The sequence below is a fragment of the Polyodon spathula genome, chromosome 1 (assembly GCF_017654505.1).
Source record: "Polyodon spathula isolate WHYD16114869_AA chromosome 1, ASM1765450v1, whole genome shotgun sequence".
NCBI classification, from domain to species: Eukaryota; Metazoa; Chordata; class Actinopteri; order Acipenseriformes; family Polyodontidae; genus Polyodon; species Polyodon spathula.
This window is the reverse complement of record NC_054534.1, coordinates 39,024,726-39,052,225: the sequence shown is the minus strand read 5'-3', so window position 1 is coordinate 39,052,225 and position 27,500 is coordinate 39,024,726. Positions and strand designations below refer to the sequence as shown.

The window sequence follows — 27,500 nt, the reverse complement described above, 5'->3', positions numbered from 1 at the left end:
TCTGACTAAAATGCATTAGACAACTAAGGTATTTGATCTGATCTGACTGCCATTTCTTTGAAATTACCTTCTGTTGGGAATCCAGCAAGAAATCATGTGTTCCTATTCCAAACTCTGCAGCTCATCAGTTGTCTTACTATATAAAGAAAATACGTTAACACCTAATACGTTAAAAATAAGTGTCTGTAATTTTAATGTAACTAACACGACTTCCTACTGATTTCAAATGTAATTCTTACTGAATTCAAGTCACAAGCATGAGTTCATGACATACTTTTCATGACTTTGTAACATTTCATGAAATAATCATGAACGGACACTTATTTTAAAGTGTTACAGAAAATACAATAGCTACCGCAGTTTAGTATGTTTATGAAAGCTTCACTACATAGACTTACTTAACTTTAGAAATATAATACATCTGTTTTGCAGCCTTTAAACCTCACTACTTCATGCTCCTCGTATTTTTGTGAAACCATCACCTTGTACTTTTCCAGTTTCTGCTACACAGCCCCGTGCAGTTCTACGCTCTGTGTAAACAGTGCTGCTTCGAGATGTTTATTTTCAGTCAAAAACAGTACCGGTAAGTATGCAAGAAAGCGCAGTTGTTAAACACGTTCGCAAGAATTCGCTACGTTTTGTTTTACAATACACACATAACTCACCGACAGCAGTAGTCTCTTTGCTTGATTCTACATGTTCCTTTTGCTCTTTCCCTCTCAGCTGGCTGATGAAATGACAGTACGGGGTCGAGATGAGTGTATGGTTGGATCCCGTCTGTGTGCAGATTAAGGCAACCTCTACCTCGCAGATATGGTTCTAATCAGATTTTGGCAACTAAGAATTGCCTAGGAATGTGCTCTGATGTTACTACTGCTGCCTGGGCTGGGTTACTCCCCCATATTGTGGAATTGCTGCTGTGTCAAAGTATTAACTCTCTGTGTGCCAACAGTTATTAAAACGTTCCCCTTAGTAATTATACGAGTACAATCAGTTGCTGCAGAATACAATGTTTTTCGGTTTTATTATTATTATTATTATTATTATTATTATTATTATTACTATTATTATTATTATTATTATTATTATTATTATTATTAGTCGTAGTAGTCGTATTTGTATTAGTTGTGGTAGTTGTTGTTGTTTAATAAAATAAATACATAAATACTCTGCTTTTTTTTTCAACAGATGTGTCCAAATGAAACGTTATTGTAAAATGCACAATTATTACCAGTGGTACGTTTGCGTGTTTAATAAAATCTTAAAGAATATAAACTTGCTAATGTAAAATCTGCATGTTGCACCTTAAAAGCATCTGGTCATATGCATAACCCTACCAGCAGAGCTTTGGAGTCTGCTTCTGGAGGAAATGAATGGTTCACAGCCAAAGCCGTGTTTCACAAAAGCTGGCATATACAGGCTGTATTCCTATTGCATTCAGTACAGAGGAATGTAACAGATACTGCTTAGAAACAGATGGTAATAATTACTAAAGTCTTTCCAAGGGACTTCTTAAATTATATGAATTCAACAAACAGCAGTGGAAAAACAAAAAATGCTGATGCAGTTGTTTTCTAACAGTGCCCCAGTGTTCAAAATCAATCCAAAGCTTGTGTAGGGTAAGAGTAGTCACTACCACATGGGTCAAAACAAACATTAAAAACAAAAACAGTTTGTACAGATGAGCTGTTTGTGGGTCAGGCAATGGATATTTTCAGATTTTCTTCCAAGAAAAGTAGGTTGGGGCTCATGTTCTGTGTCATAGAACCAAAATCCTAGAAAAGTCTGTTATGTTAACATCTGTGGTAAGTGTTGCAGTGGGTGCTGTGACAATGATTTGAGTGGAAGATGGAAGAACATTACTGCCCCTTGTTTCTTTCAGTTTCCTTTGGTAATGCTTTTCAGAAGAATCCCAAATTACCGCATCCTATGGAGGTTGTCTCTTTGTGACACTTACTTTTTATATATGATATACCAGGGTTATCTGAACTAAGAGGACCTTTTTTATGGTTCTATTTATTTCCAAGATTACTCCCCCTGTGGTCACACAAGAAAATGTTAGCATCTTTAGTGAGCTTCCTGTGAAGGACTGAAACCACAGACGGTGTGCTGTGTGAGTAGCTGGAATTGACATGACTCACACACACACTCTCTGTGAACCATCAGCATGCTAACAATACCAGAAAAATAAGTAAAATCAGTGTTTGAAAGGGAGAAAAAAAGGCAGTACTTTCAGACTCCCTGTCCAGCTCTCTCTGTCTCCCTTTCCACCTTTATCTCTGTCTCCCTGCCCAGCTCTCTTGCAGGCATCCTGACCAGCTGTCTCTCTTTTTCTCCCTCCCTGCCCAGCTCATCTCGTCTAATCACTACTGCGTCTAATCGCGACTTGACCTGGACCATTCAAAATAAATGCCCCCGTCTGTTTTGCAATACACTCTGAGATTTGTAGTTATTTTTTAATGCAGTCTGGACGTTGCAGTCTATGCTCTGCTGTGATGTAAATCTTGCAGCTGTTACTGGGACAACAAAGTAATAACTAGAAAGTCACATAATTGCACTTGACAGTTTGGAAAAGAAAATGGGCAGATAGTCATTGATAAGCGCCAAAGTGCTACTCAAATGTTTTAAAATGAGATGTGGCAGTACTCAAATATTTGAAAAGCCAAAACAAGGGAAAGAAGCTGACTGGATAAAATCTATGCCCCCCCCTCCCCACTTCAGCAGCCTATGATTGTAAGGATAGAAACCAGTGAAGGGTTAGGGACTAGGTCATCCTCCAGATGAAATAACCCAGGAAGTGAAAGCATGGCTTGCAAACTTTCTTTAACTTGCTATAGTACCACATTTCAGGTTTTAATGTAAAAATAGTGCACGTCTTTGGCAATGCATGTGTTTCTTTCAGAACAGATATTCATGGGAAGAACATTTATGGAATTGATTTGATAACTACAGTTATTTTAAAGAGACTATTTTAATTGCAATAATGGTAAAAGCCTATTGTCTATATGCCTATGCAATGGGATACTCATTATACACAGTGTATGTATTGCAAGTGCTCTTTATTTTATTAACTAGCAAAGATAATAATGCCCAAGGTTTGATGTCACAGATGCTTATGTCTCAGTAAATACTGTACTGTACTTCATTTTCAGGGCCAAGGTTTTGTAAATATTATGACGTAGGCTTAGACAAAGCATAAATAAAATGCAGCTATAACTAAGGATTACTCACACAAAATGTTATTTGTTTTATCTGAATATATGCCACTGGTCTGGGACACACAGAACCATTAAAATGTTACATAAACAAAATCCTTCAAGGAATGTAAATCTGGTGCAAGTAATACGAATAAACATTTGCAACTGTTAGCATGTGCTTGAAAAAGATACACATTTCAAAAGTTGTTATGTATGTATATATGTATATATATATATATATATATATATATATATATGTGTGTGTGTGTGTGTGTGTGTGTGTGTGTGTGTGTGTGTGTGTATATATATATTTTTTTTTTTTTTTTCAATGCTCAATGTAAATTTTTTTTTTTACGAAATGATGTTTTTTCTGAGAAACCCACTCTCCAAAAAAACCCCAAAACAATAATAAATAGAAAATATTTTCTGTTCCTGTTTTTTCTATTGTAATTTTTTTCTTCCAAACAGGTATGTTATTACCATATTAGTATTGGAACCATAACAAAAACAAACATTAAGCCCAATTTAACAAAAGCACAACGTTTAAATCACAGCAATGTCTTAATCGATATTTGCAGTTTATAGGTCACCCCACCACTTCTGGCCTTTGCAAACATATCAACACCCTGTTTTTAATACCATGCATGTGGTCCTCCTTTGCTTCAAGCACATCCAGCAGACATTGTGGTATGGACCGCACAAGACTGTAATAAAATCCCTGCCACCAACTGTGATAAGAGTATGTGGTAGGATGATAGGCACCCACATGTTGCATCCAAAATATGGTCAATATCCTGGACCATATTTATAGATGCGATGACTGACTGATGCCTTGATTTCCAGGTCTCATCATTGATCTGCCAGTATGCTTCAGATGATTATCCTACTGATCAGCTTTCTAGCTGATGGCAACGGGCGTCTTTGCAAAACCTCTTGACATCTTTCAGCAGGTATATTGTTTATGATTTTAGTTCCTGTTTAATATTCCAGAAATATCACACAGTGCACCCTTAAAATGTAATGGCTGCCATCACCTTGCCTAGCTGTTGTCAGTTTGAATACAGCAAACAATTGTTCTGCTTATCTCTAAACCGCTAGGCAACCGTCTGTTTTAAGCAGGTTTATTTTGGTCGCTTCACAGTGTGTGACTCAGTCAAATTATTCAGCAGTATCACATTCGCATGCTTCTTTATTAACAGCAAGTGTTGGCTTAACCAGCTTGTTTGTTTTAAGCAAATGGTGTCTCACCAACAAGCTGCTACTAAAACAGATTTTTTTCATTACCAGTGCTTACATTCTTTGCTTTATTTATGTTCCTTTCTATTTCATTGGGATTGTAGGAAGGATATAGAGATTTGCTTATCAATGGAGAATCGTGGATGAAGATATCTTCCTGTCCCACAAACCTGGTGCTTCCTGTGATGTGCTGACAGTGTGTGATATTATCACTTAGAAAACAATACCGTATTTTCTTGAGTATTTACATTTTGTGTTTGACAAATCTGTCATCTGAATATATTTTTTTTTACAAAAAAAGTCTCACATTTAAATTGTACAGTATGTGTACAAATTAATCTTGTAGGGAGACAGTCAGGGAAGTATGTAAGCTGTCTGAAATGAGCTACCACTGCAGGCACTGTAGTAACAGTTATGAACCAAATCCTCATAGAAGTATTCCAGCTTAAGTGACAATATCCAGACAATATCATTTTAGGTGCTGTTCTTGTGTATTTATTGCTATGTATTACTGTTCGACATAGATATAAAACATATATATATATAACCCATGTAACAATGAGACCAGCTTTGTTCTAGGCCCAAGCTTCAATTAAACAAAAGGGAAAAGGCATGGACAGTTTTGTCAAATATTACAGCTGCAGTAGCAGTGAAAACTGGAATTAATTAATTAATTAATTAATTGGAAGCCTGGACAATAATTTAGGGCATTCCAGACATGTCTGTAAACAGGGCCGCAATCTGTTTATTGCTGCCTTGCTGAGGACACACTTTATTCTGACGAATATGGAGTCCAGTAACTATGGCAATGTACATGCAACACTATTAACAACTTGTTTTCATTCACTTGGTTGAACAGCAGCCCAGATTCAATATACCTGACAATAACATGTGTGGTTATTTTTTTTAAAGGAAACAAAAATTAAAACAGACTTCAATATTTGTATACAGGTGGAATTTCTACTGGTGTACAGTATTATAAAAATTACCTCAAAAACGTGTTTGAAGTGTTACAGAATAAGCTATCATTCTTTATTAGTTACTGTATATGACATCCATTTTTAAAGTTCCATTCATAAGACTTTCTTTTATGGGACGGTCTTGCAGATAAAGGCCACATTCACATTCACAAGTTCAATTCATCATTTCTGAGGAGCATGAAGGCTCACAGTAGTCAATACTAAAGGAACAATTCACACTGAAGGATAATGAGCTTCTTGTTGGAGTGGTAAATGAAACCAAACATTTCATAGTATGGATGAGGCAATATATTAAATGCAGCCGCCAACAGTTGACCTTAAGTTTTCAGTCAATGCCTTTTTTTACCGGACCATTTTTCATTCATTCACTTTTGTGTTACTCTATGCAGGCTTACTGGAATATACTATGTTTGGTTGTTTGCATGCATATGTGTAATGGGAGGATGCATTAGTGGAGGTGACCTGAAGGGACACTTTTCCTACAAGAGTATACAGAGTTTGAAACCTCTCTGAGAGGCATGAGAAATTAAAGACTATTAAACTTTGCATTGATTATTAAGAGAACTGGTGGAACTATGCAATGACTATGATATTACACTGGCAAAGTGGCTTGCAGTGCGCAGGTGCACAGGTGATGCAGTTCTCAAACAATGATAACAAACAGCGTTCACAGTGCAAACAGCTTCTTTAATTTGTTTTCATGGTTTGGCAATGTTTAATAATAGTGCTGGCAACTACACAGCAATGTGTAATTACACAGCCAAACAATACAGGGATTCAGTCCCGAAAGAATAATACACAAAGGCAATGTACAGACACGGCTCCGCATCCTTTTCGCAGTGCTCCCATGCTGGTGGTGAATACACAGTAAAGTGTGACTGGCGCAGTGTTTATAATCTCGGTTGGATGCTGGGTTAACAGCGATAGCTCCCTGTTTGCTTAGTCGTCTAATAATTACAAATAAACAGTTAATAATAAAAACAAATACAAAACATTCACGGTTACTTTCAGCATCACTCATCCTTTACAGGTCTTACCATAACCATAACAAAGGAATAGATCGCTCGGCCACACACCCTGATATACCGTCAGTCACACCCCCTTTTGGTAGCGAGTGCAATCACGTCTCCTCCAATCCATGACTGACACATCGCCTACCGCAGTAAGGTGCTGACTTCTGGTATCATGGCCCCACCCCCTTTTTGGATGACCAATTGCTGACTGACCCTGGAATTAACTGCCAAACCATCCAGTCCAGGGCACACTGTTCCTGTTATACCGTGCCCTCACAGGTCAGGAGGGAGATTGTTGACTTTGATTCATTCAGTCTCTGTCACATACACTTTAAAGCATGAGTCCTTTAACTTGCTTTAGCGCTATAACCTCAAAGTTTTGGCCTTACTTTTATTTAATAGTTTTGTAGTTTATATATAATGACTGCCATGACTTTAATTTTTCAATGAAAACTCCTTAGATAAATTACCTGTTTGATATATTGTGGTCCATTGTGTGTGATTATAGCATACGTTGTTCTCTGTCCTCCGTCTTCCAAATGTAAATAACCTACCTGCTGCTGTGGAAACACAGCTGGTAAAGTAATATAAATATTTTGGGGTAAAATTCAAAATAACGTAGTTGGACTACTTCTTGTGCAGCCGCACCCTCCAACCATTTCTGGATGCCCCCTCGCTGAAGGTACGTGACACACTTTCTCAAAAAATTTTCTGCCTTTGAATTTCCAAAAGGCAACTAAAGGCAATTACAAAAGAGGTCCAGTTGAAAAGGGTTAAGGAATACGTTACATCTTCTGCATTCTTTTGAACTTATACAATGAGTATCTTGCAAACCGAAAACTATCTTACAGAGTTAGCTGAATTCCTGAGTTTTAATCAGTCTTTGTGTCTCCTGCTGGGTAAAGGCAAAGGTCACAACTCAGGATTTAACACAGCAAGTGTTCACAATCAGTGGAGAAGTGATGGCAAAACAACTCCTCCATTTTGTGCAAATGTGCTTGCTCAATAGTCCCTGAGGAGCTATTCATCCAAAGTTAGAAAGTACATTCTGGATCAAGGACCAGTAGGGAGTTCCTGTATATACCCCCACCCACCGTTCAGCAGTTGTTTGCCAAAGCAGAAAACTTGTGATTATTACCAACCTGACTTTAATTTAACTTGATAACTTGTGTATTTCATGAGTTACAGACTGTTACTCGTTCATATTTGAGTGATGAGTCAACCAGTTTTCAGCAAGGATTTAATAGCAACACAGCCGATTAAAACGCCAATAAAAAGGAACAACAACAGGGGATATTAAAACCAGCCCACCATGTTAATTTTCAATATAAAAAGGACACATTCCAACATACCACATGCAAGAAGAGATCATGTACTTATTTTGAACATAATTGAGGGCACAGCTTCTTGAAAACTAATGTTTTAACCTCTTAAACTTTGTGCCCTTTTTTCAAACCTAACAAAAATGCCTAGATGCTGAACAATGTTATGCCTTATGCTACCAAAACAGACCAAGTTGACTAAAAAACATAAGCAGGTCACTGTAGCTGAAGCCTTTTGAATGTAGCTTTTAGTGGATTGAATGAGGAAAACAATAATCTCAAACAATATAGCTTGGTTTTTTTTGTTTGTTTTTTTTTTACTCTTATCTAATTACCGTATGTTATCACTTATTTAAAATTATTTACTAATCATTTTGAGTTGAGCATCAGTTTGGTTGACAAGAGCATAAATCCCCCATATGGGCAACAGCAGGGCCCATACCAGAACATTATGCATCATTCCTTCCTGTTCTTACTCATTTAGAACCAGCTGTGGGCTCCCTCAACTATAACCACTGGTCGCTGCAAAGTCAGCTCTAACGTTCCAGCATTTGGCCCGAACTCCACCACACTCTTGCAGTGGAAACCTCTGCAGCTAACCTTGACCAGGCTCTACAATATCCCCATCATCCAACTCAGCACTCTGCTGTCCATCAGTGTTACATTTTTCCATCATTCCTTGCTTTATCCCATGGTGCAGACTGTCTAACAATGAGAGCTGACAGCCTTTCTATAGCTTACGGTACTGTCTGGACGCTGTGTTGTAATACAATATACTTAGGAAGTCAGGCCTCTTGGTGTGAGTTGGCACATATATAAAGAAAAGGGTTGTTTAGAAAACGTAACAAGGCTTGTAGGCCACAGAGCAGTCCTCATAGTGGAATTTAATCTGTCTCTCTCTTAAACTATGTAACAATAAGACAATATTTTTCAGTCAGTTCATAAATAAGAAGGGGATCCTCCAGCTGTGTGCAGAATTGTATGCATTTTCAACATCTTTTCTCCATCAGCACTTTCAAAAGACTAAAGTAGGTCAACATCCTCTGAAGATCATTTTATATTGTTGTTGATTCCAGTGGCTAGCTCCAGATTCACATGCTGTTGACATTGCTCTTCACTGTTACCTCACCCCATGGTCAACACACCACCCAAGATATGTACAGGGGGTTATTTATATCATACCCACCCGGTGGGGTCATGCTCAACGATAACAAAACAAAAAAAAAAAACATTGACTGAATGTTGGCATTAACAAAGATAAAGACAATATAGGTTTGCTCATCTGCAATACTTTTAAAGTAACAAATCCAGCAATGTGTAAGGGCATCCAGACTGCATGCATCCTGATTTCTAAATAGCTATTTTCTCATCTCATGACATTTTTGTTTTGTCAAAATTCAACTGAAATAGTCCGGAGTTACATTTAGGAATGACTTTTTTTTTTCTTTTTTTTTTTTTCAAATAACCCAAGGCATATTTAAGGATTTAGTATAACCATTCAAAACCAATTGTACTGTCATCTGTTGAGGCCTATGAGCCAACAGCCTTAATTATCTCAGTAAGTACTCAGTATGTTACAATTGCATATATATTTTCTTAGCTTTTCCTAATTTGGGGTAATGAAGATATACACATAAAATCACAACTGTCACATTCTCAACCTTATAGGGGGGTTCAAATGATGCAGTTAGATGTCTTGTTCCTGCCCAAATGAAGAAATTGCCTTCCCATCACCAAGAAAAAACATTTCAGAAGTTGGTATAATTCAAACACAGAAATTGTAAGAAACACAGAAGTCAATACAAAAATGAATAGAACTGCAGTGTTACAGGGCACAAAACAGTCTCACATAAGATGGAACACAACCCATGCTTTCAGAGTTGAAAGCCATACAATATTTATTATTACATTTCAAACATGCTTTCATTTCTGCTTCACATCGAGATTAATGTTTTTTCACTGTGTTAAAGTAAAATTCAGCTTCAAATTTAGGGATAAGCTATTTTGCATATCACATTGCTGAACTGAAAATAAGGTAACTCCTTCTGAAGCTTTAACTTCTGTTTTAAGGAAAAACTAAACAGGATGTGCTTGTGGTCATTCGTGAACTATGAATTCAGGCCAGAACTGCTAGCAGCTGAATGTCCCCCTCCTGGAGTGTGGGTCAGAACCAATGTACGCAGACCAGCTGGGGGTGATCCACTCTCACCCTCTATTAATGTAGATTTAGCAAAAACACTCAAAACTGTCAAGCTAGAGGAAGCCCACATCATTGGCATCCAAACTGTAGCCTGGTGAACGCCCTGATAACTTGGCTAAAGGGGAACTTGCTTCCTGTCTGGAAACAGCTAAGATGATCTAAACGATTATCAAACACAAAGCAACAACAGAGTCTTGGGGTCTGACAAACATGTAAGGAATGCAAAACTGTATTTGTTAGTACTGAGAAATATAGCCCTATAGCAAGAAAAAAAAGAAGAAAAAAAAAACTTCAACCATGCCCTGATGATCATGGATTAGTGGCATTGTTAGGATTTAGATGCCTACTGTAGACCCAAGTCAAAAGGTTTGCCAAAATCTCATAGTGTGTCAAAAAAGTTTACATTAATTAGCTTGCACATAAAATTGAAAACATACTTTAAACAGAGGGACTAGTTCCTACGTGCAACAGTACTGTTGTGTTTTGGTGATTAAGTCAAATGAACTAATTACAGGAAACCCATGAAAATAGTAAACAACATGGCAGTGCCGACTGATGCTTCACTACAGTCTTTTATTTGTGTATTTCACGTTGTTTCTTTCGCTGATGAGAACGTAAAGCTCCTAAACAGGGGTTCCCAACTCCGGTCCTGGAGGGCTGGTGTCCCTCCTGGGTTTGTTCCAGCTGTACCCTAAATTACTTCATTGGACCAATTAAGCACTTATTAGAAGCTAGAACAAAAACCAGGAGGGGCACCGGCCCTCATGGACCGGAGGTGGGAATCACTGCTCTAAAAGGTAATGCAGGATTTCATCGGCAGTAAAAATGTGATCGAAAGTGCTCGAATTTGTAAAGCAAAGGATCAAGACTGTAACCCGTGTTCACCCGTCTAAAGAACACTTTGTGAAAAAAGTGATGTGAACATTTCTCAAGGCAACCTCTTCCAAAACGAATGCATCAACAGCAATGACAGGTAGCAACCCCGGGCGAAGCAGGATGGCGAACATGCATCCCCGGGCGATGGAGGCTCAGCAGCCCTAGGCGGTGCAGGCTTGGCACAGGGCAGGAGCAACCCCTGAGGAGGTGACTGCAAGTGCGGACCCTCAAGAGGCAATGGCAGTGGTGGATTCTCGGAAGGCAATGGCAGTGGTGGACCCTCGGGAGGTGATGGCAGAAGGACAGCTCCCGGCTAAGAAGGCGGCAGCGAGAGCTCCACTTCTCCCCCTGGTGATGAAGGCAGGACCAGTCACGATGCTGGGGTGGGCTGCTCTGGCAGTGGCTGCAGCTATGCTGGCCCTCTTCGCGGCTGCTGCGGTAAGGCTGTGTTCTGCCATGCTCCCGTCAGCAGCCTATGCAGTGGCTGATGAGGAATGCCATCATCACGTCCTGGTCCTTCCTCGAGTGGTGGAGGTGGGAGCTGTAGGTATTTCTCCCATGGTGGTGGAGTTGGGAGTGGCAGGTAATCCTCCCATGCTGGTGGAGAGGGGAACAGTGGCCCGTCTCCCTCAGGGTGGGTTGGAAACAACAGGCTGTCTCCCTCAGTCGGACTCAAGTCTAGTCAGTTGTCTCCCTCATATGGCGGAGACTGGTCCCATAGTCCATCTCCACTGGCATCCCCAGGCGATCCGGTTTCACCCCACGGACTGTCTTCCTCAGTCAGAATCGAGATCAGACTGTGAATTCCCTCTGGAAGTGATGCAGGGAGGTCTTCACATGGTGGTGAAGACAGGGACAGCAGACAGTCTTCACCTGGCGGTGAAGATAGGGATCGTAGGCAGTCTTCACATGGCTGTGAAGACAGGGACAGCAGGCAGTCTTCACCGCCAGAAATAGCAGGCCATCCCATCTCAGTGCTGGAAACAGCAAGGCCTCTTCCTGTTCCCAGGTGGCAGGGATTCTCCCTTATTCACCAGGAACTGCTGCGATTCCTTCTCAGGCACTGATGTTTGTGCCCCCCTTCTTGGGTGCTGGACGCTTGAGCTCCCCCTCTTCTGGAAGGGGGCAGCGGGTAACACCATGCCCATACTCCTTGCACAGCAAACACCACCCCCTTTGCTATCCAAGGCCTCCATAAATGCGTACAGGTCACCTTCCGCCCATAGCGCTTAGCCGTGCCCAAACTCCTTACACCGGCCACACCAGAGCAATGGTAGATCATCTGGGCACTCCCTCCAGCGATGGTCCACCTCCCCATGCCAGGTGCACCAGGGGAAGATGCTGGAGGGGTCTTCTGGTTGATGCTACTGTAGTGGCTGCTGCTGCTGTTGTTGTTGTTGCTGCGGTCACTGCTGCTGCCGTCTCTTTCCGCTCTTTCTTCCCATTTTCTCTTTTTTTTTCAAGAAAAAAAAAAGGGGGGGGGGCATGTCTTCAAAAAATGTAAAAATAAAGAAAAACACCCAAACGACCAGTCCTGGCCTGGCTCCTCCGGAGGCTCTGTTTATTCCACAGAGATGTGAGGGGTGTGGTGTGGGTAGGGACGTCAGAACCAGGAAGGATAACACAAAAGGTAGGAATGTGGGGCAAAAACTGCACAGCTACGCAGTGAATTTATTAAGTAAATACCAAAGTAACAAAATAAAGATTTTCAGAACAAATACAAATAAACAGGCACAAGGACCAAAACAAAGCAAACACAAACACACAAGTACCTTTTTCACACTGACACCAGTAACATTTGTGCTCTCTCCTATGCACTGCAAATCACTCCCCCCTGGAGCCAAAGCAACCGGTTCTAATAGTGGTGATCAAGGGTTTAACCAGCTATTAATTATCTAGTCAACCCCACGGTCACGTTCTGCATGGATTTACTAAGGATGCATGATTGTCAGCTAAGTTAATAATCAGTCGCTGGCAGTCACACATTCAATTTAAAACAAAACAAAACAAACACCAAGCTGCATTTCCGCCCGTCCTACATTTAAACAAAAGGGCTTTTCACCGTCATATTTTAAATACATAATAATAAATAATAATAATAATAATAATAATAATAATTTATGCACAGGGGCAGGGAGTACACCATCACAGGATCGTGATCATGTAACACGATCATATTGAAGTGTCTTTCTTGGCCTGTTATCAGGTAAACACAATAAACACACTTCTTATTGACTTGCTGGGCCACCATACTTTGTGGTATAGGTGGGAAACTATCTTTGGATAGGGATAGGGATTATATTTTACTCCCTGGTAGTATTTCTTTTTTTCTTCGTCATTAAGAGGCACATTTACATTTTAAAGGGTGAAAGAAAGTTTTAGTAGCATTCAGAAAAAAGACATCACAGGAACTTGTTTGCAGATAACAAAACAATGGAAAAATACTGTAATACGATGTATTTGACTTATAATTATATTAGAACATGTATTCTTTAATATATATGTTTTCACAGCATTTATAAATATAAGAAATAACTGGAGAGAAGCAGATGTTTCATTAACAGAATTTATATCAGTTATGTTTTCTCATTATTACTGATAAAGTAATGAAAAACTATTATTTTAATTTATAAATATTTATTTTGAGAAAATAATCGAGAGTATTGTCCATTATTGCTGATTAGATACGTGGTTCTTGTTATTTGTAAAACACTGCATTGACAATAGAATATCCTGTGTATATGTTCTCTGTTTAGGTACAGAAATTAATATCCACACAATAATATAAACATCTCCACTCTACAGAATTGCATTACAAGATGGCAAGACGATTAGATCATTGTTGGCAGACATACTGGCGTCTGATTCTGGTCAATCAAAATTCTTTTACAGTGATTCAGTTGATATAATATAGGTGTTCTCATTATTTTTTAAATAAATGTTCTGTTCTAAACCATGTCTTGTGTTTTGTTTTGTTTTTTAACAAAAGGCCTAAATTCATAAAATCACTCAGGTGAAACAATGCCTTGTAATTTGCCCAAACATTAATATTTTTCAACACAACTTTCAGGAAGTATTGTAAAGGTCCTCAGGTCTTTGAAAAAACTAAGCAGAATACATAATTATAAAAAAATGAAAATTTTTTAAAGACACAACACTAAATATAGTGTCAGAAAAATATATATGTTTGTATGGTTTCTACTTTATAATGTTCCCCAGAGTGTACTGAAAAAAAGGACACCAATTTCAAGATGCTACTGTACAAAATACATTTTTAGTGATTTTTTATAAAAGAGTCAAATACAGCCAAAAAGAAATGCTTGATCCTTAACACTAGAACTGCTGCTGTTATACTCATACCTAGAACCACCACCGGCAGTCATTATGACGGTTACATTTCAAACAACATCAATATTAAAATCAAAGACAAACTATCGGATACAACTGATTATTCAAGCACGCCATATCAAACATCTGCACACCCAAAACGCCTATTTAAATGAACAATTAATCATAAAAGGGTTTATTTTCTAACTTCCCACATATGAAGCACTACTTCAAAAAATGAAAAACTATAATAACATAAACATTTCAAAAGAAACTATTGTGTAAACAGGTGTATATATGTATATACAAAACTGTAAAAATGAAAATAACATGTTTTCTCTGTCACTGTGCAGCACTGAATCCAGGTTGAGCTGCAGCAGCCAGCTGCTTTGCAGTTTTCTAATTGAAATGTTTCTGCTGAAGCCCTGTGACTAGCTTCAAGATGAAATCTCTCCTACTGATATTTTTCCCGGTGCATTCCATGTACAAATGAAGGAATTGATGGCTGCCTGGTCCAGTAGATATAACAACAGCCTTGTATATAAAAAAAGTAGAATATTGTAGGTTATATTCAAAATAAAAACATGTATTGTGAAAGGCAGTCAAAAATTACTGCTTTCAAATGCCATCAGAGTATTTAATACATGTACTTAGGAAAAGTCATAAACGGACAACCACATAACTACAATACTTCTTCAGTAGCCTAACTATTTGAGGCGATGCAACAGGGACTATTTAGATTTTTAAACAAAACATTTTAAATAGTTTGATTGAATGTATGCTTTGAAGAACTAAAATTGCAAGCAAACAAAAAATACTATAGTTCAATTGATGCATAGATATATCACAAGTATCTTAAAATGTACACGTGTATCTATTACGTTAAGTGATTCTTCTTTTGTATGGCATTTGAAAAGCATTGGGCTACAGTTGTAATTTTAGTTTTGTAAGCCATTCCACGGCATCCAGGGTAGCTGTGTGGAGTCCACTTGTTCTGCCAGAATACGCGTGTATTGGGCAATCATCAGTGATGTGCCTGATGGTTTGCACCTCACCCCATTTGCAGCTTGGTGAGTCCTTGATCTTCTATTCATGGAAGAAATATTCAAACCTCCCATGCTTTGTTTGGGCGCAGTTAAGAGAAGTCCACTGTCACTGGGGCAAGGAGAAATCACACTGTTCCTTCGTAGTTTCTTCAATAATGTCCTTGTTTGGAACAAGACTTGTTTTCCCACATCTCGCGCCATTGGATGGCAGGGTCCTTTCCGGCCGACAGAAGAGTCGAGGCATGTCCAAAATGGCCAACTCGACTTCAGGCAGGTGGCAGGGATTTGATGTCGGTGTGAGAGCTGTTGCAGCAAACAAGGGCAGTACTCTGTACGCTGCAGAATGGATCAGGGCCTGCACTGATGTCCGAAACGTCCCAGCATCACATGCCCAGAAAGTCCCTGCCAGTTTTTGGATGATGTTGATCCTGGATTTTGTCTTCTTCTTGGTAGTTTCGAGGTGATGCCGATAGCTAAGAGTCCGGTCAAGGGTGACCCCGAGATATCGGGGTTTGTGGTCTTGTTCATGGGGGACGTCAGAGAATTTGACCTTGAGCAGCCTCAAGGCTTCAATGTTGCTAAAATGAAAGGAGGACACTGAGGTCTTCCCTGCATTGAGCTTCAAGTAAATTATCTAACACAGTGTTGTACATATATTATGCCAGTTTTGTTCCATCTAATGCTCACTATTCTCTTATTAAATGCCTTTATGTAACTTCAGTTGCTTTTTAAAAAAAGTTTCACGCCTTACGACTTCCGTAAAGTCGCACGCATTGTAACAATATCAATTTACTATTTGCTATGTTGTGACTGCAACACACCTTGCCACATATGTCCAGTAAATTATTAAGAGTTGTTTGTTTGTTATACTGCAAACATTTTAAAAACCTGTTTGACAAATTTAATAAATTTATTACCAAACATAGGGGGTAAATGCGGATGCAAAATTCAAATTGCATCGCGGCCAGGCAGTTATTTTGCACTGCACCCTATGTAAGCTTAAGAGCAATGCAAACTACTCAAGAGGCACAAAAAATGATCGCAGTTATGATAATGAGGATCTCAATAAGCGTATCAGTGTATTTAGCGGCCGCACTTGCAGAGTCAGGAGTACAGAGAGCAGTATCCTCTGTATGACATTTGCTGAGCATGAAAATACAAATCAAAAATACTGTCAGCAAAGTCCTCTTAGTGCACAAAAACAGAGATTTGTTGCAGGAGGGAGTATGAACTGGTTACACTGCGATGTTTGGAAGAAAAACTCAGTTTTTCTTGTCTAACATTCCCGAGTAAAAGTTTAAAAAAGAAGCAATTCCATAGTTGATTTACCGTCAATATAAAACTGTCCAGGGAAATGAAACAAATTCTACAATATAGACACCAGCAGCAAATACAGCAAAGATAAAGTAATGTGTTTCTTGTAAACACTGCAGGGTGTTCTATAACATTTTTAGTTGCTGCTCCTATATTTGTTCCATTTGATTTTTTTTTTTTTATAAAGTCTAAATATATAAAAAAAAAACTGAAGAATATATGATTGGTTAAGTTATGACTCTCTCTCTCTCTCTCTCTCTCTCGCTCTCTCGCAACCAGCCAGGGTACAAAGGAAATAAAATTATCTCAATGATATCTGGCAGTGCACGTTGTTCCAAAATATGAAACACATGCTGTGCATTTCTGACTTGAAATCTTACTTGACAATTTTCATAGCTTCAAAACTAAAAGCTATTTCTTACTAGTCTTACTAGTTTTGTTACTTTACAAGACTATACTTAAAGTGTTTTTTCTTTCAGATTTGTGTTTTCCTTGTTAATGAATATCTTTACAGAGCATTGTTGACTTTGTAAATAATAGTCTAGAGTAGTTCGATTAATATAAAATGTTGTATCAATAGGGCCCATTGATGACTATAGCTTTTAGAACAAAAATAATTATATCAGCTTTGCAATAAACGTGTTAACATTATTAGGTATGCTTTAGTTATTTTGAATATTACATTCATACACACATACGTAGATACAGCTACTCACCTACATGGATACATACATACATACCTACATAGATACATACATACATTCATACATACATATATGTATACATACTATATGTGTACATTCAATAAATAGTATTTAATAATGAGAACCTGTAGATTGTTTTTTTCAAAGCTATTTGACTAACAAGCAAAGTTTACGTTTCCAGTGCCACTAAAATGTTCTTCTAAATCTACTATTCAAAATCACTCAAAGTCATTTGTCATTAAAATTGAAAAATACCTTAAGAATGTGTAGGTGCTGGCTGTGAAACACAAGCCTTAAAATATAAACACAGTACAATGTCAATAGTTCTACCTACCTTATCTATGTTTTGATCGAGTCTCCCAATACACTGGTATAGGTGCTATATTATTCCCTTGTGTTATTTTTTTCCTGGTATTTCCTTTTAAAGAGATGATTCAAAGCTCACATTGATTCAAAGCTCACAGTGTGTTTTCCTGTGTTGTTGTTTTACAAGGGAGCACAAAAAGAGTCGGCTTCCAAATGCATGCAACCCAGAAACAATACTGTAAAAATGTTGTACTTTTTCTACGTCTAGTTAGGGCAGTATTAGGTGGAGAAAGTTGGCCTTATGCCCAGCTGTAACAGTGCCTGCCTTGTCAAACACTAAATGAGGTGTATAACGGTATTCCGCCGCTCTGTGCTCCAATCCATCAAAACATTTCTGTGCTCTTAAAAAATGTGTTCTTAAAAAAAAAAATCCACATATGGAACTTGTTACTCTGTTTGGCGGAATAGAAACAGCTGAGTCCAAGATAAATATAACATGTAAGCGAGGGCATGGGACCACATGAAGGTATAACTAGACCCCCTAAAATGTCAGTTAACCTTTTGAACAATAACACGCGAGTGACTAAGCGACTGAAAGCAAAATGAATAGGCGATTATTCAGTAGTATGTAGTTGCTTCAGGGTTAGGGTAACTTTATATATATATATATATATATATATATATATATATATATATATATATATATATATATATATATATATATATATATATATATGTTTGTTTGTTTGGACAGGAAGCCATGGAAATAGTTCAACAATCAAGTGTAATGTAAAATTGCTCAACTCCATAACTTATAACATTAAACACTCAATTATAAACTCTAAGGCAAAAACTATCCACTTCAGTATTAAAATAAAGTGCTACAAAACTAGTTATAATAGAAAAGTATTGCGCTCTACCCCCTACTTGGTGTGAGGCACTGTAATCTACAATGGGACATGTTATCTGCTGGAAAGCTTCATGTGAAATCTGAGCCCACTGGAAGAGAGAATGACCCCTATCCTCTAAATGCAACAGCAATTTAAGAAGAACAAAATCAATATAAAATAAGGAGATTGGAAGATTTAACTCTTAAATAGGGTGCTTATGTAAAATCACACATTTAAAAAAAAACATAACTCATAGTTTTAAACACTCGTTATAAATTCTAAGATAAAAACTTTCTATTTGAGTACAAAAATAAAATGCTACAAAACTGTTTAAAAAAAAAAAAAAAATACTATATCGAGTCTTTCAGTTATTTTTAGTTATTCATGTTATTTCTTATGTTGAGTCATTTAACCATTGTACACCAGAAATTTCTTAGAGGGACTAGAATATCACAGGTCACCCCAACCACTAAGTATTCTGGAGACTTAAATATAAGCTTAGGTCTGTGGATGGGATTAAAGTCATGAAGACTACTAGTTTATATATTACAGATCTGTTTTTTGAAAGCAATATGCTTCTCAGTCAAGTGTGGGTTTCTGAAAATGTAAACCTCTATTTTGTAAAGCATGTCTACAATATAAATAAAATGAATGTCTTCTTGTTGTCTAAAATTACATCTAGTTTGACAGGACGCATTGCTAAAGATGTCCTGGACAAATAGAATGCTCTGATTGGTTGAAAAGGATTTCATCCTATGGAATTGTCTCAGTACAGCTGTTCTTATTTGCTGTTGTTATTCAATATTTACTGCATGACAAGTTGCATTATTAAGGAGAATTGAGAAAAAGTGTAAAAAACATAACGCTCTTGAAAATAGGAATGCTGAACAGCAATGTTGTGTCGGGTTGCTTATCAGGAACAGAGTACAGCTGACAATGGTTTTGTGAAAGATCAACTACAGTACACTCCTTAGCAAAAGTAATTCTGGGCTCTCTCTATTCAGTATAGTATGAAAGCATAACAGTTATCCATTAGTCATCTCTTTACGTATTACTATTGTTTTATAATAAATATATGATGGTGTGGCAAAGTGCCTGCTCTTGTGTGTATTTTGTGTTATCTGCTGTGTGTTAATGTTGGTGTATAGTCATTGGTACACGGGATATAAACGGGTCTGTGTAACACAAGTGTATTTAGGCACGAGGATTGCACAGCACTTCACGTGCAAGTAAAAAGTAATAATATGTGAGCACGGGGAATTGCACTTTATTAATTCACATGCCGTTGTACCACGACTCCCATTGAATGATTGATTAACAATCGAGTCATGGTACAGCTGCATAAAAGCTGCATGTTTTCACCCACTTGGGCTTGTGTGTTCGGTGAGTGGAGAACGGGATTGGAGATGGAGGTAATAGTGATAAATTGTAAGAATAATAGTTAAAATATCTGCTCACCCTGTTTTGTGTAGTGTTAGTCCGTTTTTGTTTGTCTATTTATTTTGGCGAATGTGCCGTGTCCTGTTTTTGTTTATTACAACCTTTTTATTTTCTGTTGTTTATTAAATGCTGAGCGAAAGCATTCGCTCAGCTCCACCAAACTCCACCTCTCTCTCTGTTTATTTTCCTGTTTCTGGTCGGATGTCACCCACTCCGGCCATCTTTGTGACAGATGGGTATTATGATTTAATTGTGTTACAGAGTGAATGAATGCACCGTACAACCAGAGCAGAGTGCCCCGTAATGGATGGTTTGGCAGTTCATTCCAGGGTCAGTCAGAAGCCGACCATCCAGGAAGGGGGCGGGCCATGGTACTAGAAATCATTGCCTTAATGCTGTAGGCGATGTGTCAGTCTTAGATTGATGGATACGTGATTGGCCGTGCCACCGAAAGAGGATGTGACTGACGGTGTTTAGGGGAAGTGGCCCAGTGATCTTTTCCTTTGGTTGGTTGCTGAAAGGACCCATGGGAAAACTGATGCAATTAATAATCTTGAGTGTTATCGTGTTTTGTTTGTTTGTCAATCTAACTGTTTCTGTTTGTTCTTGATCGACAGTTAACACAATCTGGGAGCTGTCGCTTAAGGCCAGCACCCAACCCGGACTTCAGTGCATGCGTACTCACTGAATAAATTGTATTGCACCACTTGCACTTCAGCACTCACTCTGGACTTGTGATCATGTTTGTGTTCTGTGTGTTTATACTGTGTTTATTATTTCAGGACTGAACCCGGTGGTTATTTCACTCAGCAATACACATCGTTGTTTATTGCCAGTCCTCCTTTATTATTGCTATTGTCAAGTGACATTTGGATTATAAATAAACATCATCATTTCACCAGTACTTTGCTGTTTGTCGTGTATTGACCACTGCGTCACCTCTACACCTGTGCTCTACTTACCACTTTGCCACAGGTTGTTTTAGAAATATTTATTTTTGGACAACACTTTCAGTAATGTACAGCATAGGGGGATTTTATGAAAATGCCAGGGATGAACCAATAAAGCAATATAGTAAACCTTTGGGTTTTATAACACAGAGTCAATAACAGATGATACAATGTCGAAAGCAGGTTTAGTGAACGGTTCAATGAGGTGGACACATCTGTTATTCCATTTCTGGGAACATATATTCATTTAAGTAGTTTCCTGGAAAATGTTCTTTAAAAAAACATGCAGAAAAAAATACCAACACTAAATGCCTCATTATAATTTGACTTTCATATTTTAAGATTCCAATCGCCTTTAGTCATATCCCACAGCACTGTCAATATCAGTGGCAGGTGGTGGTCAAAATAAAATGAGGAGGCAGAAAAAAAGCAGAGGGATTAGCGTCCCCTCAAGCTCCCAGCAGCAATACAATTTTAAATATTGTATTTGGACTGACAACACTTTTCATATTATTATATTTATTATTATTATTATTATTATTATTATTATTATTATTATTATTAAAGGAGATTTACAGGTGTCACAGTGCAGTACAGGGTTACAATGTAAGACGAATATTTAATTACAGTATAGTTCACAATAAGGGGAAATAATACTACTAAAATACAATATGAAATAGGATGCAACAAGTTAGGATTACAAGAGGTTATATTTAAAATGATATACTAGCAGTGCAATAGTGCAAAGATAGTGCCTCAGCTGAGGATCCAGTAACGTGGTGTGTAGAACAGGGAAATCCAGTGCATCATAGGAGGGGTAGATCAAGTGATCTACAAGTGCAGTCTAAACAGGTTTACCCCAATTTGGCTGTTAGATGCAGTTTCTCCACTAGCCAACAGAAAAAAGAAAACAGTAGCCCATCATAGTTTATTCTAATATACTTACCTGTTACACACTGCCAGTGTATGTTAAAAAATGTACTGTATACAACATACATATATAGCATTTAGATTTCAAGACCATGTCTGGCATTTTGGGCTTTATAAACAGTCAAAATTGGCTTTAGAGGTGGCACAGTTGACAAACGACTCTTGAGAAGGGAAACTTTTTGGATATATTTTTTTTATTGTGTTGCAACACATGGTCTTAATGAAGACTTTAACTATGGGTCTTTTTTGTATAATGTATGTTTGTGTGTGTATGTATATATATATATATATATATATATATATATATATATATATATATATATATATACCTCTTTGCTTTCGTTATTAACTAATTAAAGTAACTTAGTAAAAGAATATCTAGTCCTTTGCGACCAGGTCCGACATTAAAATTTTCCCTTTGCTGTCCAATGTTGGACCCTGTCTGACATCATCAAAAAGATGTCAAGCACAGTTAGCTAGTCTTTCTTTCAATGGCCCAGTGAGACCGATAGGAGGGGTGGGGGGGTGCTTATCTGAGCAATACAGATAGCCCCTGCACCACAGAGATAACATGGACACAAATAAAGGAGAGTGAGACTGGTAGGAGCCGAATGAAACTGAAAAAAGGGTGTTTCTCATAGCCCCATGCACTACAGAGATAACACGGACAGAACAAAGGAGAGAGCTGCTTCCACATCCTGCTCTCTGAGAATATCACAGACATTTGCAGAGCTTTTTGAGATGTTATAGAAATAAAATATTGATTTGGATCACATTGTTGTGATCAAGGAGGTGGTGCTTAGCTGGAGAATCAGTACTGAGTGTCCTTTGCAATGCAGTGACATTTAAATCTGTTTTCTTCTGGAAAAAAAAATTTAAACAACGCATGTGAAAATAAATTGGACCTGACGCGCTTGATAAGTGCTGAATAAATGGATCACTAAGGGTTATGGTTGTGTTGGCCGCTTATATATATAAAAAAAATACCATCTAATGACAACTGGCTTCCTTAAACAGTAGATGGTAACTTTTGGTGTAGAAGATATTTTCATTGTTCTAACATACACAATACCAAATATTTTAATCATCCACACTCTGGTCATAAATACATGATACACGGTTTTATCAATTATAATACAACCCATGTGGTATACAAGCTTATATGCCCTTGTGGCCTAGATATCGCAGAACATTAGGTACAAGTTACTTTACCTAGATTGTTCCTGTAAAAATCCAACTGGGTAATTGTATGTTAAAATAACATGATTTCAAATTGTAATAAATAATAACATAAGCCTGAAATACACAATAACAATATGGATTATGTGATAACAAGACACTATAAACCATGAACCACAGTTCTGCCTCAAGTCCTGAATTTACAGGACTTGAAAAATTCTCTCTCTCTGAGAGAGGTGGTAAAACAATTATTCTGCTAATGAGGAGACTTTAATAATTTAAAATCTATGGAACCACATGGACTTAATGAAACATTAGATCTCAATCCATGGATCTAAAATTATTACATATTTTAAAAACTAGATAATTCATCTTTGTATGCCAACTTGATTCTTCAGGTGGCTGGTGTTGAGAATCACAGTCCAGTGTCTTCCAATCTTTATTATTGAATAGTTGTGTTCAAATTAACTATGTAATATGATCTGTAATGTATAGCATAATATTTGGCTGTATTTTAAAGTGTTTTACTATATCAGTGTTTGAGTTTAATTATTGTATAATTACACTATGTATGGATTAACAATTGATTCTAAAACCATTTTCAATTAATGAATGCTATGATAGGTGAAAATTGTCATAAATAAGCCGATATATATATATAAATAAGATATATATATATATATATATATATATATATATATATATATATATATATATATATATATGCAATTTTTTCTTAAATCAGCATCTCTACATGTATGGCAGCCATTCCATTCCAGTGTCTGTTGAATTCCAACACAGGCACACCTCATTCTACTGACAGTGCTAGTAGTACCTCAAAAGTAATTGGAATCAAAAAATAACTATTGACCGTGCCCAAAGAGTTGAAATGGAAAGTTTTGAGTGAGGAAAAGAAGGGTTCAATTCTGGCTTTACTGGCAGAGGGATACAGTGAGCGTCAGGTTGCTTCCATCCTTAAAATTTCAAAGATGGCGGTTCATAAGAACAAGATCAAGCAGCACACATTGGGGACAACAAAGCTACAGACCGGCAGAGGGCGAAAACGACTCTCCACTGACCGGGATGACCGCCAACTCATTCGAATGTCACTCAGCAACCGTAGGATGACATCAAGTGACCCACAAAAAGAATGGCAAACGGCAGCTGGGGTGAAGTGCACGGCAAGGATGGTTCGAAACAGGTTCCTAGGGGCAGGGCTGAAGTTGTGCAAAGCTAGAAAAAAGCCCTTCATCAATGAGAAGCAAAGAAGAGCCAGGCTGAGGTTTGCAAAAGACCATAAGGATTGGACCAAAGAGGACTGGAGTAACGTCATCTTCTCTGATGAGTCCAATTTTCAGCTTTGCCCAACACCTGGTCGTCTAATGGTTAGACAGAGACCTGGAGAGGCCTACAAGCCACAGTGTCTCGCACCCACTGTGAAATGTGGTGGAGGATAGGTGATGTTCTGGGGGTGCTTCAGCAAGGCTGCAATCGGGCAGATTTGTCTTTGTGAAGGACGCATGAATCAAGCCAAGTACAAGGTTGTCCTGGAAGAAAACTTGCTTCCTTCTGCTCTGACAATGTTCCCCAACTCTGAGGATTGGTTTTTCCAGCAGGACAATGCTCCATGCCACACAGCCAGGTCAATCAAGATGTGGATGGAGGACCACCAAATCAAGACCCTGTCATGGCCAGCCCAATCTCCAGACCTGAACCCCACTGAAAACCTCTGGAATGTGATCAAGAGGAAGATGAATGGTCACAAGCCATCAAACAAAGCCAAGCTGCTTGAATTTTTGCGCCAGGAGTGGCATAAAGTCACCCAACATCAATGTGAAAGACTGGTGGAGAGCATGCCAAGACACATGAAAGCTGTGATTGAAAATCAGGGTTATTCCACCAAATATCGATTTCTGAACTCTTCCTAAGTTAAAACATTAGTATTGTGTTGTTTAAAAATGAATATGAACTTATTTTCTTTGCATTATTCGAGGTCTGACAACACTGCATCTTTTTTGTTATTTTGACTAGTTGTCATTTTCTGCAAACAAATGCTTTAAATGACAATATTTTTGTTTGGAATTTGGGAGAAATGTTGTCAGTAGTTTATAGAATAAAACAAAAATGTTCATTTTACCCAAACACATACCTATAAATAGTAAAACCAGAGAAACTGATAATTTTGCAGTGGTCTCTTAATTTTTTCCAGAGCTGTATATAAGCGCTGTGTTTTTTAATTGACAATTGCTGCAATACCTGATGAAGACAAACTACATGAAACATGTTGTGCTTGTTTCTTGTTTTTTATTCAATAAATAATAAAACGTTTTAAAACAAAATGTCAGAGGTATCTGATGCATGGAATTGTTAGCAGTCAAGTCTAAAAGAAGAAGAGATTTTTGAGTGTGCGACCAACCTCATCTCTACGAACGTCTTCGAGCAAAGTATACCTGGTTTACATGTCATTGCTGTTAAATATTACACTCTATATTGTCGCAGGTAGTATTGGTACATCTCTTTTGGGCAATAAATCATTAGAACACTTTTCATGGCAGGTCTCAGTTGCTAGGGTGAGCGGTTCTTTAATGGGCCCAGATTCAGTTACAATGAGTCTGCCCACTGATGATGTGCAAGACAAAAAAAGGCTGGGAACCAAGTGATATGAAAATTAGTGAATTCTGGCCCACCCCTAATTTGGAAGGAGGGCCTGCCTCCTGAATATTACCCTCTCTGAACAACGTGAAATGCATCAAGGAAACAGTTATAGAACCAGGACTACTGTTCATGGTACAGAGCTGTCTATGAACAGAGCAGTTGAAAACAAACATTTTTTAATGTGTGGATGTGATAAGTGCCGAGGTGAATCATCACTGACAAGGTCTAAGCCCTGCCCAGACTGTAGTCACTTAGTCAGACACTGTCTCATTCTGTTTGAATGTAATAGTACTGAAGGGATGTCATTTTCACACATGAATGTGGACCCACGGGATGTAAAGAGAATTGAATGTGTGGGTTGTGACCGTGGTCATCCAGTGACATGGGCTCATTTGGGTAAGCTAGAATGTGAGGAAGGTGTTCCTGCCAAATATGTTTCCAAGTGTCTTAAGGGTATCAAGTGAAGACCTTGGTTACCCACACCTGCAATGTAAAGCACTGGATGAAAAGGCCTGTCGTGGTGTTCGCAGAATCATTCTGAGCTGAGCCTGGTACAGTTCGAATCTTGTTTGGAACGTGCTGATTTGTTACACATGAAATGGATGATTTAAACTAACATGATAAAAATTGAAATAATATGATATAATCTTTGTCAATAATTATATTATTAATGTATGTCCTCTTTTCAAATAGATCTGAAAATAGATAGAAAATATTGTAGGTAGCTTTTGTGTGCAGCCTGTAAAGGAGCCTAAAGAGAACGGCCGGGCTGACCTGCTCTTGGCAGGCTCTTATCAGATGAAGGCAACTTTTTGACTTAAGTGCAAGACCTTGTTAGCACATTCCAGTTTGATGAGAAAAGGTAGACAACTTTCTAGAGAAAGTTGTGAGCTGAGTGAGAAAGGAATAATGTACTTTGATATATATTTTATATATATACACACACAGATGTGCTCAAATTTGTTTGTACCCTTACAGCTCATTGAAATAATGCTTCATTCCTCCTGAAAAGTGATGAAATTAAAAGCTATTTTACCATGTATACTTACATGCCTTTGGTATGTCATAAAATAAAGCAAAGCAGCTGTGAAAAGAGATTAATTTTTGCTTATTCTACAAAGATATTCTAAAATGGCCTGGACACATTTGTTGGTACCCCTTAGAAAAGATAATAAATAATTGGATTATGACAAACTAATTAGTTTCTTTTTCTTTGGTATCATTGTGTGCACCACACTGAACATGGACCAGAGAAAGCAAAGGAGAGAGTTGTCTGAGGAGATCAGAAAGAAAATAATAGGATAGTGCGAATGGTAGAAAAAGTATCACGGATAACTGCCAAAGAGATACAAGCTGAACTTCAAGGTGAAGGTATGTCAGTTTCTGATCGCACCATCCGGAGCTTTCTGAGTGAAAGTGGGCTCCATGGAAGAAGACCCAGGAGGACCACTTTTGAAAGAAAAGCATAAAAAAGGCAGACTGGAATTTGCTAAAATGCATATTGACAAGCCACAATCCTTCTGGGAGAATGTTCTTTAGACAGATGAGTCAAAACTGGAGCTTTCTGGCAAGTCACATCAGCTCTATGTTCACAGATGAAAAAATTAAGCTTTCAAAGAAAAGAACACCATACCTACAGTGAAACATGGAGGAGGTTCGGTTATGTTTTGGGGCTGCTTTGCTGCGCCTGGCACAGGGTGTCTTGAATCTGTGCAGGGCACAATGAAATCTCAAGACTATCAAGGCATTCTGGAGTGAAATGTACTGCCCAGTGTCAGAAAGCTCTGTCTCAGTCGCAGGTCATGGGTCCTCCAACAGGATAATGACCCAAAACACACAGCTAAAAGCACCCAAGAATAGATAAGAACAAAACATTGGACTATTCTGAAGTGCCCTTCTATGAGTCCTGATCTGAATCCTATCCAACATCTATGG

The 27,500-nt window shown here is 38.0% G+C and overlaps 1 protein-coding gene across 6 annotated transcripts in view; it reads right to left on the bottom strand.

The window, feature by feature from the left end:
- The window catches only part of LOC121318523 (disabled homolog 2-like), a 52,297-nt gene extending 34,449 nt beyond the window's left edge, over positions 1 to 17,848 (bottom strand). For 2 of the 6 annotated variants that reach the window (XM_041255308.1, XM_041255283.1), the window contains exon 1: positions 666 to 966. The gene's annotated coding sequence lies outside the window, so the exon portion shown is untranslated. Of the gene's footprint in view, positions 1 to 67; positions 137 to 665; positions 972 to 17,549 lie in introns of those variants that run through there. The other 4 variants (XM_041255299.1, XM_041255290.1, XM_041255317.1 and 1 more) reach the window with 4 other exon arrangements.
- Between the last annotated feature and the right edge of the window lie 9,652 nt (positions 17,849 to 27,500).